At 35.7% G+C, this 13,922-nt stretch overlaps 1 protein-coding gene and 1 non-coding gene across 3 annotated transcripts in view; both read right to left on the bottom strand.

Annotated features, from left to right (window-relative positions):
* The window catches only part of TAFA1 (TAFA chemokine like family member 1), a 505,381-nt gene that overhangs the window by 337,315 nt on the left and 154,144 nt on the right, over positions 1-13,922 (bottom strand). The gene's annotated exons all lie outside the window — the stretch shown is intronic.
* LOC144236990 (U6 spliceosomal RNA) lies at positions 13,454-13,558 on the bottom strand. The gene has a single exon (XR_013336726.1). It is a non-coding gene; the product is annotated as a U6 spliceosomal RNA (small nuclear RNA).

The raw sequence follows: 13,922 nt of genomic DNA, 5'->3' as shown, positions 1-13,922 counted from the left end.
CATCAGGCTACTACTTTCAAGATCAGGAGACATAAATTACTTTCCTGATACATAAAAATGAACACAGAGAATTAGACAAAATGAGGAGAATGAGGACTATGTCCCAAATGAAAGAATAGGACGAAACCACAGCTAAAGAGCTAATGAAATGGAGATAAGCAATATACCTCAAAAAATTCAAAGAAACGGGCATAAAGAAACCTCCTGGACTTGAGAAAAGAGTGGGGGATCTCAGGCCTTCAACAAGAAGAAAGAAAATATAAAAGTGAACCAATCAGAGATGAAGAACTCAATAAGCAAAATTAAAAATATACTAGGGGAAACAGTAGTAGATTAGAAGAGGCAGAAGAATAGATCAGAGAGCTGGAAGACAGATTAATGGAAAGCAACCAAAGTGAACAGCAAAAAGAAAAGCATAAATAAAAATGAGAATAAGTTAAGGGAACTTAAGCATAATATCATCATAGGAATCCCAGAAAGCAAAGAGAGGAAAAGGGGGCTGAAAATTAATCTCTAGAAACAATAACTGAAAACTTCCATAACCTGGGGAAGAAAACAGACCTTCAGATCCAGGAGGCTCAGAGGGGTCCCAACAAAATCAACCCAAGAAGGTCCACACCAAGACATATAATAATTAAAAAGGAAAAAAGTAGCTATAGAGAATCTTTTTAAAAACCAAGAAAAAAGAAAACAAGGGGACCCTCCTAAGGTTATCAGCTGATTTATCATCAAAAAACTTTCCAGGCCAGAAGGAAATGCCATAATATATTCAAAGTGGTGAAAGGAAAAAGAATATTCTATCCAGCAAGACTATCATTCAGAATAGCAGCAGAGGTAAAGAGTTTTTCAGACAAACAGAAGTTAAAGAAGTTCGTTACCATTAAACCAGCCTTACAAGGAAGAGTCAAGAACTTTCTTTGACAGAAAAGAAAAGACCATACTCAGGAGTAAGGAAAAGAAAAAGAAAAAAAGGGGAAAGGAAACCAATATATAGCTACATACAAATAAAAGAATTAGATTCATCACTTATAAAACAAGTACAGAGGTCAAAGCACAAAAGGAGTAAAATCAATTTTATAAAAATCAATCAAGGGCTTCAAAAATTAAAGGGATGTAAAATAGGATATTCTATACATAAAATGTGGGTGAGAGGGAGTAAAAAATTAGTAATTTTTATATTGGGCTCAAACTTAAGTGACCATCAACTTATTATAGACTGGCATATGGATAAGATGTTATACATGATCCTAGGGTAATCACAAATCAAAAATGTAATATATATGCAAAAAATAAAGAGAAAGGAATCCAAGCATACCTCTAAAGAAAGCAAACAAACCACAAGGGAAGAGAGCTAGGGAAGAAAGGAACAGAGAATAACTATAAATACAACCTTAAATAAGTAACAAAATGGCATTAAGTACATTACTACCAGTAATTACTTTAAATGTAAATGGACTAAAGGCTCCAATCAAAACAAAGAGGGCGGCTGAATAGATAAAAAAGCAAGACCCATATATATGGTACCTATAGGACGCTTACATTATAGCTAAACACACAGGCAGATTGAAAGTGAAAGCAGGGCACCTGGGTGGCTCAGTCGGTTAAGTGCCTGACTTCGGCTCAGGTCATGATCTCACAGTTCGTGGGTTTGAGCCCCATGTCGGGCTCTGTGCTGACAGCTAGCTCAGAGCCTGGAACCTGTTTCAGATTCTGTGTCTCCCTCTCTCTCTGACCCTCCCCTGCTCACGCTGTCTCTTTCTCTCTCAGAAATAAATAAAACATTAAAAAAAAAAAAGTGAAAGCATTGAAAAACGTTTATCATGCCAATGGAAGCAAAAAGCTTTATCAGACAAAACAGGCTTTAAAGCAGAGACTATCAAAAGAGACAAAGAAGGACACTACCTAATGATAAAGGCAACGATTAAACAAGAGGCTGTAACAACTGCATACATTTATGCATCCAAGATGAGGGCACCCAAATATATAAAGTAACTATTAAGAGACATATAGGAAGAAACTGACAGTAATACAATAGTAGTAGGGACTTTAACACCCCACTTACATCAGTGACTACATCTTCCAGACAGAAAAATGAGCAAGGACACAGTGATTTTGAATGACACATTGGAGATGTGGTGGAGATGGACCTAACAGATATATTCAGAACATTTCAACCTAAAAGAGCAAGATACACACTCAAGTGTACAGAGAACATTCTCTAGCGTAGATCCCATGTTAGGATACAAAAGAAGTCTCTCAATTTCTAAAAGACAAATAATATCACAAATCATTTTTGACTACAACACTATAACACTGGGAGCCAATTATAAGAAAAAATCTGGAAAGGACACAAATACATGGGGGCTCATTAACATGCTACTAAATGATGAATTGGTCAATCAAGAAACATGGAAACAAATGTAAATGAAAATACAAAAGGTCTAAAATCTTTGGGAGGCATCAAAAAGTATTCTAAAAGGCAAGATTATAGCAAAACAGACCTGTCAAGAAGAAAAATATCAAATAAAAAAGCTTAACTTTATACCCAAAGAAACTAGAAAAAGAAGAATAAGCAAAGTCCAAACCAGTAAAAATAATGAAATAAAGATTATGGCACAAATAAATTAGAGACTAAAAAGCAATAGATCTATGAAACCAGGAGCTGGTTCTTTGAGAAATCAACAAAACTGATAGGTCTTTAGCCAGACTCATCATAAAAGAATATAAAAAAACTAATGGGCCACCTGGGTGGCTCGGTCAGTTAAGCGTACAACTTCGGTTCAGGTCATGATCTCACGGTCTGTGAGTTTGAGCCCCATGTTGGGCTCTGTGTTGACAGCTCAGAGCCTGAAGCCTGCTTTTGATTCTGTGTCTCCCTCTCTTTCTGCCCCTACCCCACTCACACTCTATCTTTCTCTCAAAAATAAACATTAAAAAACTGTTTAATTAGAAAATAAAACCTGAAGATTAAAGTGAAGGAGGTGGAAATAACCAACACCACAGAAATACAAAGGAATGTAAGAGAATATTATAAACAATTGTATGCCAACAAATTGCTAACATAGAAGAAATGGATAAATTCTAGAAACATATAACCTTATAAAACCACATCAGGAAGAAATAGAAAATTGGAACAGACTGATTACTAGCAATGAAATTGAATAAGTAATAAAATAACTTCCAATAAACAAAACTCAAGGACTAGATGGATTCACAGGTGAATTCTACTAAACATTTAAAGAAGAGTTATTACCTATTTTTCAACTATTCCAAAAAAATAGAACATGAAGGAAAACTTTAAGATAAATTCTACCCGGCCAGAATTACCTTGATACCAAAATGGAAAAAGACTCTATGAAGAAGAGCGCTACAGGCTAATATCTCTGATAAACATAAATGTAAAATTTCTCAACAAAAATTTAGCAAATCAAATCAAATAACACATTAAAAAATAATTTCCCAACATCAAATGTGATTTATTCTAGAAACAGAAGGGCAGTTCAATACTCACAAATCTATCAATATGATGTATCCCACTAACAAAATAAAGGACAAAACCTGTATGATCATCTCAGTAGATTTTTAAAAATGAATTTGACGACGTACATTTATTCATGACAAAATCACTCAACAAAGTAGGGTTAGAGGGAACATGCCTCAACATAATAAAGTCCATATATGAAAAAGCCACATATGCAATGGTGAAAAACTGAGAGCTTTTCCTCTAAGATCAGACATAAGACAAGGATGTTCATTCTCGCCACTTTTTTTCAATAGAGTACTGCAAGTCCTCATCACAGCAGTCACACAAGATGTCCAAACTGGTAAAGAAGAAGTAAAACTTTCACTATTTACAGATGACATGATACTACTATATATGAAAAACCTCTCAGGGCACCTGGTTGGCTCAGTCAGTAAAGTATGCGACTCTTGATCTTGGGGATGTGACCTTGAGCCCCACATTGGGGAGAGAGTTTACTGAAAAAAAAGAGTATTTTAAAAAACTCCCGAAGACTCTACCAAAAAACTAATAGAGCTAATAAATGAATTGAATAAAATCATAGGATACAAAATTAACAGACAAAAGTGTTGCATTTCAACAGATTATAATAAAGTAGCAGAAGAAAAATTAGGCAATAATCTCATTTACAATTGCACCAAAAATACTAAGATACCTAGGAATAAATTTGACCAAGGAGGTAAAAGATCTATAACTCTGAAATCTATAAAAAATTAATGAAAAAAGTTGAGGACGATGCAAATAAATGGAAAGATATTCCATGCTCAGGGATTAAAAGAACCAGTATTGTTAAAATGTCCATACTACCAAAAGCAATCTATCCAAAAGAACCACAAACCCAGATTTTAAAACTACTATAGAACTGTCATAATCAAAACAGTATGCTGCTGACACAAAATTGGACACACAGATCAAAAGAAAAGAGAGTCCAGAGATAAACCCATGCTTTCATGGTCAATCAATGAGGAAAGATATATAATAGGAAAAAGACAGTATCTTCAACACATATATCTGAAAAACTGACAGCAACATGTAAAATGATGACCATGGGCCACTGTCTTACCCCACACACAAAAATAAATTCAAAATGGATTAAATAGGAGACCTGAAACTGAAGTTCCTAGAAGAAAACATAGGCAGTCATTTCTTTGACATCAGCCATAGAAATATTTTTCTAGATATATCTGCTTTGGCAAGGGAAACAAAAGCAAAATTGAACTGCTGGGACTATACTGAAGTAAAAACCTTTCACACAGTGAAGACAACCACTCAAAAACCAAAAAGGCAACCAATTGAATGGGAGAGGTGTTTGTAAATGATACATCTTATAAAAGGTTAATATCCAAAAAAATATATGAAAAACTAAAAGAATTCAACACAAAACAATAATAATAATCAGATTAAAAATGGGCAAAGAACTGGAATACACATTTTCCTAAAGAAGACATACAGATGGCTAAGACACTGAAATGATGCTCATCATCACTTATCCTCAGGGAAGTGCAAATTAAAACCACAATGAGGGGCGCCTGGGTGGCTCAGTCGGTTAAGCCTCAGGCATCGTGTCAGGTCATGATCTCACAGTTCGTGGGTTCTAGCCCCGCATTGGGCTCTGTGCTGATGGCTAGCTCCGAGCCTGGAGCCTGTTTCAGATTCTGTGTCTCCCTCTCTCTCTGACCCTCCCCTGCTCACGCTGTCTCTCTCTCTCTCTGAATAAAAAATTAATTAATTTAAAAAATTAAAAAATAAAACCACAGTGAAATACCACATTACACATATCAGAATAGTTAAAATAAAAAACTCAAGAAATAGCAAGTGCTATCAAGGATGTGGAGAATAAAGAAAGAATCCTCTTACACTGTTGGCGTAGACTCGAACTGGTGCAACCACTGTGGAAAACAGTATAGACTTTACTCAAAAAATTACAAATAGAATTACTATATGGACCAGTATTTCCACTACTTGATATTTACTGAAACAAAAACATCAGTTCAATAAGGTACATACACCCCTATGCTTATTACAGCATTATTTATAATAGCCAACATATGAAAGCAACTCAAGTGTCCATCAATAGATAAATGGATAAAGAAGAGGTGACGCACGCGCGTGCACACACACACACACACGGAGTGTAGTTTTACTCAGCCATAGAAATAAATGAAATCTTGAAGTTTGTAATAACAAGAACGAACCTAGAAAATATAAACTGAGTGAAGTAAGTCTGTCAGAGAAGACGAATACCATGTGATTTCAATCATATGCGCAATTTAAGAAACAAAAAAAAAGAACAAAAAACAGTCTCTTAAATACAGGAAACTGGTGGTTGCCAGAAGGGAAATGGTGAGAGGATTGATGAAATATATAAAGGAAAATAAATTTGTTTATTTGTGTATTTATTATTTATTTGACTGTGAATGAGAGAGGGGCAGAGGGGTAAATAGAGAGAATCTTAAGCACCCAGTGGGTATTCTGAGGCAGGGCTGGCTTGATGTCAAGACCCTTTGTTCATGACCTGAACCAAAACTAAGAATTGAACACTTAGGGGCACCTGGGTGGCTCAGTCAGTTAGGCATCTGACCTTTGGTTCCGGCTCAGGTCATGATCTCAGTTGGTGGGATCAAGCCCCACATCAGGCTCTGTCTGCTTAGAACTCTCCCTCTCTCTCTGCCACTCCCCTACTCATTCTCTCTCTCTCTCTCTCACTCTCAACATGAATAAATAAATCAACATTAAAAAAAGAGTTCAATGATACTTAACCAGCCAATCTACCCTGTGCCCCTAGAGTACATTTACCTTGATAAGCAATACTTATCTTGATAAGCACTGAGAAATGTATAGAGTTGTTGAACCATTATATTGTATATCTGAAATTATTTTAACCCTGCATGTTAACTATACTTGAATAAAAACAAATCATACAGCAAAACAAGGTCTAATTGGAATTGCATGCATTGAAAGTCTGTGGTGCCTCAGAGAGTTTATACTCTACCTTTCAGGGACAGTGCAGTTTTGTTGTGGAAGACAGGAATGCAAGCGTTTCAAGGAACCCCACCCCCAATGTAATGACCTACAGCAGGGAGGGTTATCACTGAAGGGCCTACATGCAGACTTATCCACCCTAGGGCACAGGGTGGGGAGGAAAGCATTTTAAAGGGCAACTAGACTATAAGTGAAAGAAATGTATTTACCAACCTTAGGGCATGTGCCCGAGACCAGGTAACTGTTAGAACTTTCTCTGGGGTCAGAGGCACTGATAAGAACCATTTTTTACATCCTCCCAACTGTTCCTCCAAAGTGGCCTCATATGACACCCCTGGGACCCTCCCATCCATGGCTACACCAGCCCCAGCTGTCTCACTGGGGCAGCAACATAACACACACCTCAGGAAATCCCTGACTCGTGCCCACTCCAGGCCCATACATCCTGCAAAGGCAGCCCCGGTATGGGCATATCCCAAGATGCCCTGCTGCCAAGGCCCACTACAGTTTCATCCATCCTAATAAGATAACCCTGGCACAGTATGCCTGATGCGGCCACCCCACTGAGGCAGCCCCGGGGCAGCATGCCCACAGAGCCCACCAGCCTGTGCCCACTTGAGCTGCAGCTGTTCTACAAAGCTGACTGCTTTAGGTTCACCTTGGACCATGCCCATTCCAGTTCCAGCTATCTCATGAGGGTGGCTCCAGCAAATAGAGTCCCAGGAACCCTAGCCTGTGCTCTCTTCCAATCCAGTTGTCCTCAATGTGTGGCTCTGGGATCGCACACTCTGGAATCCCTGGATAGCACCTGCACCAGCTCCGGCTGACCCACCAGCGTGGCCCCAATGCAACGTACCCCGGGACCTCCCCAGCCTACATCCACTCTAGCTCCAGGCAGGCCCCCAAACCCCTAGGATCACACAGTTTACAGAGAGGATGCTCCTAAACAAGTCCTCTCCTTCAATACTGGAAGAGGCAGCTTATCCACTTAATTCACAGAAACAAACACAGGAAGTCAAACAGAATGAGGAGACCAAGGTAGATGTTCTACATGAAACAACAAAAACCTCACGGATGGAGAGAAAACAAAGAAATGAATGTTATGAGTTCAAAGTAATGGTCGTAAAGATGCTCACTGAACTTGGGAAAAGAATTGAAAGAATATAGAACTCCACCAAAGTTTGTAGATTCAAAAATACATCAACCAGAATACAATTACTGAAATGAAAAATAGACAAGAGGGAATCAATAGATTAGAGGACATAGAAAAGTCCAGATTAGCAATCTGGAAGAAAAAATAGTGGAAATAACTCAGAACAGCAAAAGGAAAAACAAATTTTTGAAAATTTTTGAGGATAGTTTAAGAAACCTCTCAGACAACATCTAGCATACTAACAATCACATTATAAGGGGCCTAAAAGGAGAAAAGAAAGAGAAAGGGGAAGAAAATTTATTTGAAGAAATAATAGCTGAAATTACCCTAACCTTGGGAAACAGTCTTCCAGGTCCAGAAAGCAGAGAGTATTTCAAACAAATGAACCTAAAGAGATCCATACGAAGATATGATAAAAAATGGCAAAAGTTAAAAATAAAGGAGAATCTGAAAAACACAAAAAGAAAAACCAAGACTTACATACAAGGGAAGCTCTGTAAGATTATCAGCTGATTTTCAGCAGAACTTTGCAAGATTAGAAGAAAGTAGCAGGATATATTTGAAGTGCTAGAAGCAAAAAACTTATATCGAAGAATCTTACCCAGAAAGATTATCATTTACAACTGAAGGACAGATACAGTTTTTCAGGCAAAAACTAAAGAAGCTCATCGCCACTAATCTGGCATTTTAAGAGATGTTCAAGGGTCTTCTTTAGATGAAAAAGACCAAAACTAGAAATAGGAAAATAAATGAAAGAAAAAAATCTCATTACTATCGGTAAATGTAAATGAAATCTAAGTGTCTTAAGTGAAAGAGTATTTTCCTAGTAAAGGTGGTGGATTAGCTACTCAAAAAGCTAGTGTGAAGATTAAAAGACAAAAATAGTAAAATCAACTACAGCATTAAGCAACTTAGGAATACACAAAATAACAAGATGTAAAATTTGGCATCAATAACATGAAGTGTGTGTGTGTGTGTGTGTGTGTGTGTGTGTGTGTGTGTAGAAAGTAAAAATGTAGTGCTTTTAGAATGTATTTGAACCTCAGTCACTCTAAGCTTAAAATAGATTGCTATAAATACATAAACCTCATTGTTACCACAAGTCAAAAATCTGTAATAGAAAAAAAAATTAACAGAAGGAACTCAAACATAACACTATAGAAAACCATCAAACCATATAGGAAGAGACGAAGAGAAGAAAGGAGCAGAGAAGAACTACAAAACAAACAAACAAAACCAGAAAACAAGTTCAAAATGGCAATGACTACATAACTATTAATAGTTACTTTAAATGTAAATGGACTGACCACTCCCAAAGTTTGGCTGAATGCAAAACAAAACAAGACCAAACAGACCCAACTATATGTGGTCTACAAGAGACGCCCTTCAGATTTAAAGAATACATAGACTGAAAGTGAAGAGATGGATAAATGTATTCCATGCAAACAGAAATAAAAAGAAAGCTGGAGTTGCAATACTCATTATCAGACCAAATCAGATGTTGAAACCAAGACTGTGACAAAAGACAAAAGAAGACATAACAAATGAAAAAGGAGTCCTATAAAGAAAATAACACATTTGTAGATATTTGTCCCCCAGTATATAAGCACCTAAATATATAAAGAATATATTAACAGACATTAAGTAAAAATTATAACATAACAATAATAGTAATGGGTTTTTTTGTTTTTAGTGTTTATTTATTTTTGAGACAGAGAGAGACAGAGCATAAATAGGGGAGGGGCAGAGAGAGACACACACACACAGAATATGACACAGGCTCCACGCTCTGAGCTGTCAGCACAGAGCCTGAAGCGGGGCTTGAATTCATGAACTGGGAGATCATGACCTGAGCAAAGTTGGATGCCTAACTGACTGAGCCACCCAGGTGCCCCCGTAATGGATTTTAATACCCTACTTATCATCAGTGGATAGATTATCCAGACAGAAAGTGAGTAAGACAACATTGGCCTTAGCACATTAGGCCAGATGGACTAAATAGATATACACAGAACATTTCATCCAAAAAACTGTACAATACACATTTCTTTCAAGTACACATGGAACATTCTCCAGGACAGATCACACCTTAGGCTACAAAACAAATCTCAATAAATTAAAGAAGACTGAATCTCATTAAGCATCCTTTACAATCATGATGGTATGAAAGAAGATATCTCTTAAGAAAATAACTGGGAAAAAGGTATGGAAACTAAACAACATGCTACTAAATCAGGTGAATGAATACATCAGAGTAAATCACAAAATACCTTGAGACAAATAAAAATGAAAACACAAATTTCCAAAATCTATGGGCTGCAGGACTCTGAAATATCTAAGACTTTGATGAAAGACAACACAAATGAAAAAATATACCATGCTCATGGACTGGAAGACCACGTTTTAAATGTACATGTTACCTAAAGCAACCTACATGTTCAACGCAATTATTTTCAAAATGCCATGATATTTTTAACAGACCTAGAGCAAACTATTATCAAGTTTGTATGGAACAACAAATGAGCCAGAATAGCCAAAGCAATCTTGAGAAAGAGCAAAGCTGGAGGCATCATGCCCTCTGATTTCAACCTGTATTACAAAGCTATAGTAATCAAAACAGCATGATACTGATATGAAAAATAAACACACGGATCAATGGAATAGACAGCCCCAAAACAAACTGGACAACTACATGCAGAAGAATGAAGCTGGACCACTATCTTACACCATATACAAAAATTAATTCAAATGGGATTAAAGACTTGAAACTATACCTGAAACCATAAAATTTATTTAAGAAAACATGGGCAGTAAGCTTTTTTAAAGCTTCTCCAAGGATTTTATTTTCACTGAATCTAGGCAGTAAGCTCTTGGACATCAGCCTTAGCAATATTTTTTTGGACCCTTTCCTTAGCCAAGTGCAACCAAAGCTAATATAAACAAGTGGGATTAACTAAAAAGCAACTCCACGCCCAATAAAACCATCAACAACAAAAAGGCAACATAGTGAATGGGAGAAGATATCTGTAAAGCATACATCAAATAAGAGGTTAATATTCAAAATACATAAAGAAGTTACACAACTTAATAACAGAAACAACCAGAATAAAATATGGACAGAGGCCTTGACTATACATTTTTCCAAATACATGATGATGGCCAATGCATTCATGAAAACATGCTCAATATCAGTAATCATCAAGGAAATCCAAATCAAAGCTACAACATGGTATTAGTTCATACCCATCAGACGCTATTATCAAAAAGAAAAAAAAAGGAATATGTTGGTGATGATGTTATAAAAAGGGAATTCTCATCCACTATTAGTAGGAATATTAATTAGTGCAGGCACTGTGGAGAAAAATAAGATTCTTCAAAAAATTAAAAATAGAACTACAATATGATTTAGGAGTTCCATATTGTTATTTCTATCCAAAGAAAACAAAAACATCAATTTGAAGAGATATATGCACCACTATGTTAATTATAGCACTATTTATAATAGCCAAAATATGAAAACAACCTAAGTGTACACTGATAAATGAATGGATAAAGAAGATATGGTGTACATATATGCAACCAAATATTGCTCAGCCATAAAAAATTCATTTGCAATAACATAGATGAACCAACCTAGAGAGTATTGTCCTAAGACAAATATAATGCCATATGCTTTAGCTTATATGTGGAATCTAAGAAACAATAGTAAACAAAACAGAAACAGACTCATATATACAAGATACAAACTTAGTGACCAGGGTGGGGAGGTAGTGGGGAGGTGGCAAAATAAAATTAAGAGGTGCAGACTTCATGTTATAAAATAAGTCATGGAGATGTAGTGTACAACATAGGGAATACAGTCAGTAATATCATAACTTTGTATGGCGATAGATGGTAAATGGAGTTATTGTGGTGATCATTTCATACTGTATAAAAATATCAAATTATTTTGATGTACATCTGGAACTAATAGGATATTGCATGTCATTATACTTTAATGACAATATTTTTTTCCAAGGAATTGCCCAACTATTGTCCTACATGGATTCGTCCGTTTTACAATCCAATCAGCAATGTATAGGTATATGAGGCTTCTTGTTTCCCTATATCCTTTCTAATTCTTGTTTTTGTCATTTTAAGCATCTTAATAGGCGTGACATTGTATTTCATTGTAATTATTTCTATTTCCTGAACTACTCATTATTGTGAACATATTTTTATGTGCTTATTTTCCATTTGTAAGTCTTCTTTGGGGAAATATTTATTCAAATTCTTTGCCCAATTTTTAATTGTTTTTTAATTTTGAGTCAAAAGGGGTTTTTTCGTTAAATATATTCTAGACACTAGACATTTACCAAGTATGTAATCAGAAAATATTTTCATCCACTTTGGATTTGTATTTTCACTTCTTGATGGTGTTCTTGCAATACAAGTTTATTCATAATAATAAGTAACAATTGATACAATCGAATTCAACATTTCTTCTTTCATGCTTGTGCTTTTTGTGTCCTATCTACTCAACTACTGCCTGATAGGTAATAGGTCACAAAGATTTACTCCCATTTTCTTCAAACTGTTTTATAGTTTTAGCTATTACATTTAGTTCTGTAATCCAGTATAAAGTATTTTTCATATGGTGTGAGGTAGGGGTCCAACTTCATTGTTTTGCATGAAGCTATCTAGATGTTGAATACACAGTTGTTTGCCCACTGAACTTGGTTGGCACCCGGTCACAATGAGTTAACTGTAATGTAAGAGTTATTTCTGGATTCTCATCACTATTGCACGCGCGCGCACACACACACACAGGATATATATAAAATATAGCATAAAGATGAAAATTCTGTTATATATATAAAATAATTTCCATCCTCATGGCAGAAACACATGATCCTGTTTTGACTATTCTAGGTTCTTTGCATTTCTATATGAATTTTAAGATCAGCATTTCAAAATGTAAAAAAGTATTTGGAATTTTGACAGAGATTACATTGACTCTGTGGATCAAATTTCTGTCTTAACATTAACTCAATCATGACCATATGATCTTTTAAATTAGCTGTGACATTTAATATTTTTCAGCCATGTTCTATAATTTAGTGTGTAAGTCTTGCACTTTTTAAAGTTTATTCCTATTTTATTTTTTGTTGCTAATATAAATTTAATTGCTTCTTAATTTTAAGAGTCTTCATTAGTAGTATATAAAATACAATAGACATTTAAATTTTTTTAATGTTTATTTTTGAGAGAGAGCATGAGAAGGGGAGGGGTAGAGAGACTACTCTAAAATTAACTACTGGTGTTAATTTTTTAAGGTTTGATAGATCACCAATGAAGCCATCTTGGCCTGGGCTCTTCTTTGTGGGAAATTATTTGATTACAAATTTATTATGTTTACTTGTTGGAGGTATAATCACATTTTCTACTTCTTCAGGCAGATTTAGAAGTTTCTTTTTAGGAATTTATTTACTTTATGTAAGTTATCTAATTTGTTTGCATACAATTATTCAGTTTATAGTCTCATTATTTTTATTTCTGTGCTATCATTAGTGATAGCTCCTCCTTGACTCCTTATTGTAGTGATTTGATATTTGAGTCTACTCTCCTTCTCTTGGTCAATCAAGGTCAAGTTTTGTCAATCTTGCTGCATTTTTAAAAACAAAGTTTTGATTTTGTCCCATGTTTTTATATTATCTGCTTCATTTATTTCTACTATAATATTCCTTCCTCCCTTTCTTCCTTACTCTCTCCCTTCCTCCCTTCCAGTTTAACTTGCACTTACTTTTCTTGTTTTGTTTTTAAATATGGAACAATTCACATGTTCGCATGTCATCCATGCACAGGGGCCATTCTCATCTTCTCTGTATTGTTCTAATTTAGTCTATGTGCTACAAAGCAAGCACTATTTTTTTGTTGTTGTTGCTTTTTCTTAAGTGGAAGATTAGGCTGTTAATTTCAAATATTTCTTTTAAAAATTTTTTCTTAACGTTTTATTTATTTCTGAGAGAGAGAGAGAGAGACAGACAGACAGACAGCACGAGCAGGGGAAATTCAGAGAAAGAGGGAGACTCAGAATCTGAAACAAGCTCGAGGCTCTGAGCTAGCTGTCAACACAGAGCCTGTCGCGGGGCTCAAACTCAGGAACCATGAGATCATGACCTGAGCCGCAGTCAGACGCTTAACCAACTGAGCCACCCAGGCGCCCCAGTATTTCTTCTTTTTAAATATAGGTATGTATTGCTATAAATTTCCCTCTAAGCAACTGCT

Source organism: Crocuta crocuta, unplaced genomic scaffold (assembly GCF_008692635.1).
Source record: "Crocuta crocuta isolate KB4526 unplaced genomic scaffold, BGI_CrCroc_1.0 scaffold126, whole genome shotgun sequence".
NCBI lineage: Eukaryota > Metazoa > Chordata > Mammalia > Carnivora > Hyaenidae > Crocuta > Crocuta crocuta.
This window is presented reverse-complemented; position numbering and strand designations above follow the sequence as displayed.